This window comes from Staurois parvus, unplaced genomic scaffold (genome assembly GCF_062004578.1).
Source record: "Staurois parvus isolate SC_StPar_1 unplaced genomic scaffold, SC_StPar_1.0 ptg002820l, whole genome shotgun sequence".
Taxonomy (NCBI): Eukaryota; Metazoa; Chordata; class Amphibia; order Anura; family Ranidae; genus Staurois; species Staurois parvus.
This window is the reverse complement of record NW_028320616.1, coordinates 54,642-60,771: the sequence shown is the minus strand read 5'-3', so window position 1 is coordinate 60,771 and position 6,130 is coordinate 54,642. Positions and strand designations below refer to the sequence as shown.

General features: G+C 49.2%; 1 long non-coding RNA gene across 1 annotated transcript; it reads left to right on the top strand.

The window, feature by feature from the left end:
• The first annotated feature begins 15 nt into the window (after window positions 1-15).
• LOC149429080 (uncharacterized) lies at window positions 16-4,539 on the top strand. The gene is made up of 2 exons (XR_016310614.1): window positions 16-1,253; window positions 4,104-4,539. It is a non-coding gene; the product is annotated as an uncharacterized LOC149429080 (long non-coding RNA).
• The last annotated feature ends 1,591 nt before the right edge of the window (window positions 4,540-6,130 follow it).

Sequence of the window (6,130 nt, the reverse complement as noted above, 5' to 3'; positions counted from 1 at the left end):
CACCCACCATGACATCTCTATGATTGATAGGCCAGAAGACTCCCATTCAGTCCCGCCCACCATGACATTCTGTAAATGATAGGCCAGGAGACTCCCGTTCAGTCCCGCCCACCATGACATTCTGTAAATGATAGCCAGGAGACTCCCGTTCAGTCCCGCCCACCATGACTTAATTTTATGATTGATAGGCCAGAAGACTCCCGGTCAGTCCCGCCCACCATGACATAACGTGATTGATAGGCCAGGAGACTCCCGTTCAGTCCCGCCCACCATGACATAACGTGATTGATAGGCCAGGAGACTCCCGTTCAGTCCCGCCCACCATGACATAATTTTATGATTGATAGGCCAGAAGACTCCCGGTCAGTCCCGCCCACCATGACATAACGTGATTGATAGGCCAGGAGACTCCCGTTCAGTCCCGCCCACCATGACATATTTCTATAATTGATAGGCCAGGAGGCTCCTGATCAGTCCCGCCCACCATGACATATTTCTATGATTGATAGGCCAGAAGACTCCCGGTCAGTCCCGCCCACCATGACATCTCTATGATTGATAGGCCTGGAGACTCCTGTTCAGTCCCACCCACCATGACATCTCTATGATTGATAGGCCAGAAGACTCCCATTCAGTCCCGCCCACCATGACATTCTGTAAATGATAGGCCAGGAGACTCCCGTTCAGTCCCGCCCACCATGACATTCTGTAAATGATAGGCCAGGAGACTCCCGTTCAGTCCCGCCCACCATGACATAATTTTATGATTGATAGGCCAGAAGACTCCCGGTCAGTCCCGCCCACCATGACATAACGTGATTGATAGGCCAGGAGACTCCCGTTCAGTCCCGCCCACCATGACATATTTCTATAATTGATAGGCCAGGAGGCTCCTGATCAGTCCCGCCCACCATGACATATTTCTATGATTGATAGGCCAGAGAACTCCCGATCAGTCCCGCCCACCATGACATATTTCTATGATTGATAGGCCAGAAGACTCTTGATCAGTCCCGCCCACCATGACATAACACTGTGATTGATAGGCCAGGAGACTCCCGATCAGTCCCGCCCACCATGACAAACTTTTCCAATGCAAAGCTGACTTCCTGTGCGCTAACTCCATGCATGAAAACTGAGTGTCCTCCTTCTGCCTCCATTCTTGTCTCCCCACAGGGACCTGAAGAGGGACGTAGCTAAGAAGTTGGAGAAACTGGAGAAGAGGACGCAGCGCGCCATCGCAGAGCTGATAAGTGAGTTTGAAAAATTCACCCAACATTCCCCCGGGGTGAAGGTGCATCAACTTTACTTGTTTGATCCTTTTTATATATTGTTTCAGTTGCTTCCTGGTTTCTGGCCTAGGCCACGATGATGTCACATATCCCAAGAGCCTTCAGGAGGGGAGGAGGGGGTTTGCTGAGCTAAGCACGCCCTCTCTCCTTGCCTGCATGCCTGAGCTAAGGGCAGATGGATTTCAGAAAGTAAACGCTACATGGATCATCTGCTCTTTCTCAAGATGGGCGTGGCCAGAAACGCTAGGGGAGGTGTTTTTGGAAGTGATTTCCCAACAAAATAAAGCATGGGGATGGGGGGGGGGGGGGGGGGGAGTTCTGAATATTAAAAATTAATTAAATCACGTTTATTGGTTTGCGGTGCCCGGATCAATCACGTTTATTGGTTTGCGGTGCCCGGATCGATCACGTTTAATATTGCTCTCACTCCGGCATGTGCGGCAACATGTGTGATGTGTGAGCGCCGCCACCGCGTGTTTCTACTTCTGTATACAATTAGGTCCATATATGTTTGAACTCAGACACAATTTTATTTTTATTTTTTCATCTCTTAAGAGTAACCCCCCCCCCCCACATTGGTGTCAGTGGGAGGAATAGTGCCCGTCATTGGTGTCAGTGGGAGGAATAGTGCCCATCATTGGTGTCAGTGGGAGGAATAGTGTCCCATCATTGGTGTCAGTGGGAGGAATAGTGCCCCATCATTGGTATCAGTGGGAGGAATAGTGTCCCATCATTGGTGTCAGTGGGAGGAATAGTACCCCATCATTGGTGTCAGTGGGAGGAATAGTGTCCCATCAATGGTGTCAGTGGGAGGAATAGTGTCCCATCATTGGTGTCAGTGGGAGGAATAGTACCCCATCATTGGTGTCAGTGGGAGGAATAGTACCCCATCATTGGTGTCAGTGGGAGGAATAGTGTCCCATCATTGGTGTCAGTGGGAGGAATAGTGCCCCATCATTGGTGTCAGTGGGAGGAATAGTGCCCCAACATTGGGGTCAGTGGGAGGAATAGTGCCCCATCATTGGTGTCAGTGGGAGGAATAGTGCCCCATCAGTGGTGTCAGTGGGAGGAATAGTGCCCCATCATTGGTGTCCGTGGGAGGAATAGTGCCCCATCATTGGTGTCAGTGGAAGGAATAGTGTCCCGTCATTGGTGTCAGTGGGAGGAATAGTGCCCCATCATTGGTGTCAGTGGGAGGAATAGTGCCCCATCATTGGTGTCCGTGGGAGGAATAGTGTCCCGTCATTGGTGTCAGTGGGAGGAATAGTGCCCCATCATTGGTATCAGTGGGAGGAATAGTGCCCCATCATTGGTATCAGTGGGGGGAATAGTGCCCCATCATTGGTGTCAGTGGGAGGAATAGTGCCCCATCAGTGGTGTCAGTGGGAGGAATAGTGCCCCATCATTGGTGTCAGTGGGAGGAATAGTGTCCCATCATTGGTGTCAGTGGGAGGAATAGTGACCCATCATTGGTGTCAGTGGGAGGAATAGTGTCCCGTCATTGGTGTCAGTGGGAGGAATAGTGCCCCATCATTGGTATCAGTGGGAGGAATAGTGCCCCACCATTGGTATCAGTGGGAGGAATAGTGCCCCATCATTGGTGTCAGTGGGAGGAATAGTGCTCCACCATTGGTATCAGTGGGAGGAATAGTGCCCCATCATTGGTGTCAGTGGGAGGAATAGTGCCCCAACATTGGGGTCAGTGGGAGGAATAGTGCCTCATCATTGGTGTCAGTGGGAGGAATAGTGCCCCATCAGTGGTGTCAGTGGGAGGAATAGTGCCCCATCATTGGTGTCAGTGGGAGGAATAGTGCCTCATCATTGGTGTCAGTGGGAGGAATAGTGCCCCATCAGTGGTGTCAGTGGGAGGAATAGTGTCCTTCATTGGTGTCAGTGGGAGGAATAGTGCCCGTCATTGGTGTCAGTGGGAGAATAGTGTCCCAGTCATTGGTGGTCAGTGGGAGGAATTATGTCCCGTCATTGGTGTCAGTGGGAGGAATAGTGCCCCATATTGGTGTCAGTGGGAGGAATAGTGCCCCCGTCATTAGTATCAGTGGGAGGATTAGTGCCCCATCATTGGTGTCAGTGGGAGGATAGTGACCCATCATTGTGTCAGTGGGAGGAATAGTGACCCATCATTGGTGTCAGTGGGAGGAATAGTGACCCATCATTGGTGTCAGTGGGAGGAATAGTGCCCCATCAGTGGTGTCAGTGGGAGGAATAGTGCCCCATCATTGGTGTCAGTGGGAGGAATAGTGCCCCATCATTGGTGTCAGTGGGAGGAATAGTGCCCCATCATTGGTGTCAGTGGGAGGAATAGTGTCCCATCATTGGTGTCAGTGGGAGGAATAGTGTCCCATCATTGGTGTCAGTGGGAGGAATAGTGACCCATCATTGGTGTCAGTGGGAGGAATAGTGACCCATCATTGGTGTCAGTGGGAGGAATAGTGCCCCATCATTGGTGTCAGTGGGAGGAATAGTGCCCCATCATTGGTGTCAGTGGGAGGAATAGTGCCCCATCATTGGTGTCAGTGGGAGGAATAGTGCCCCATCATTGGTGTCAGTGGGAGGAATAGTTCCCCATCATTGGTGTCAGCGGGAGGAACAGGATACTTTAGCTGGAGTATTGGGGGTGTCATTGGTCACCTGACGCTGTCTTCCTATACATCATCTAAGCTGCATACAGCACACTGATGGTGTCACTACTACTTTCACTAGGTAATATCTGGCATTGTAAAGGCTGCATTTATTTCTATGAACATTTCTGTTCCCCGGTGTTCTGTGTGAGTAATATTCCCCCCCCCCCCACAGGGGAGCGTTTAAAGGGACAGGAGGAGAACCTGGCGACGGCCGTGGAGTCAGCGAAGCAAGAGGATGAAGATTCCGACTAGAAGTTTCCTGATCCGTCCCGAGGCCCCGCCCACTGCGACAAAAGGTCAGCCGGGAGGACCTAAGGGCAGCCCGTCTCAGCAAAGCCAACGCCGTGCTCACCTGTGCGCACTCAGACCTGCGCGGGGAGCGGCGCCATCTTTATTCTGGACTTCATTCTCTTCCTGACAGAACTTTTGTGACTCCGAACTTTCAGATTCAGGACTGGTGTCAGGCAGAGACCCCGGGACCCCCAATGTGGGGGAGGGGCAGGTATGGTGTCAGTGTGAAGAGGACTGAGCGTTGTGTCTCATCGATGAATATTTTGTTTTTTATTTTCATATCGTTTTATAATAAAGAGAATCTAAAATACAGAAAATGTCTGCTGTGTGGGGGTGCAGCTCTGGGGGGCGGGGCCATTGTGGCAGGGTTCTGGGGGCGGGGCCATTGGGGCAGGGCTTTGGGGGCGGGTACTGTCTGTCGCTACTAATAATCTGTATTCCATTATTTCTAATACTCCCATCATCCCTGTGCTGAGTTTCCGGGTCTGTACGCCCGCTGTGCCCATTATGAGGGGTTCCCACCATCCCTGTGCTGAGTTTCCGGGTGTATACGCCCGCTGTGCCCATTATGAGGGGTTCCCACCATCTCTGTGCCGAGTTCCCGGGTCTATACGCCCTCTGTGCCCATTATGAGGGGTTCCCACCATCCCTGTGCTGAGTTCCCGGGTCTGTACACTGATATAAGAATGACTATTTTCACTTTCTTACAGTCGAGACAAATTTCCCTCAAGAGGAGAACATGTTCTAAAATGCTACATCCCATCAGCCATTGGGGGGTCCTATGTATAAAAGTTAGTGGAATGGCACCTTGCGGTCCAAGGCTCCCCCCTGTGGACCCTCCCTTATGTATTATACATGGAGATCATACCCCCCCCCCCTTATGTATTATACATGGTGATCATATCCCCCCCTTATGTATTATACATGGAGATCATATCCCCCCTTATGTATTATACATGGAGATCATATCCCCCCTTATGTATTATATATGGAGATCATATCCCCCCTTATGTATTATACATGGAGATCATATCCCCCCTTATGTATTATACATGGAGATCACATCCCCCCTTATGTATTATACATGGAGATCATATCCCCCCTTATGTATTATACATGGAGATCATATACCCCCCTTATGTATTATACATGGAGATCATATCCCCCTTATGTATTATACATGGAGATCATATCCCCCCCTTATGTATTATACATGGTGATCATATCCCCCCTTATGTATTATACATGGAGATCATATCCCCCCTTATGTATTATACATGGAGATCATATCCCCCCCTTATGTATTATACATGGAGATCATATCCCCCCCTTATGTATTATACATGGAGATCATATCCCCCCTTATGTATTATACATGGAGATCATATCCCCCCTTATGTATTATACATGGAGATCATATCCCCCTTATGTATTATACATGGAGATCATATCCCCCCCTTATGTATCATACATGGAGATCATATCCCCCTTATGTATTATACATGGAGATCATATCCCCCTTATGTATTATACATGGAGATCATATCCCCCCCCCCTTATGTATTATACATGGAGATCATATCCCCCCCTTATGTATTATACATGGAGATCATATCCCCCCTTATGTATTATACATGGAGATCATATCCCCCTTATGTATTATACATGGAGATCATATCCCCCCTTATGTATTATACTGGAGATCATATCCCCCCTTATGTATTATACATGGAGATCATATCCCCCCCTTATGTATTATACATGGAGATCATATCCCCCCCTTATGTATTATACATGGAGATCATGTCCCCCCCTTATGTATTATACATGGAGATCATATCCCCCCTTATGTATTATACATGGAGATCATGTCCCCCCCTTTATGTATTATACATGGAGATCATATCC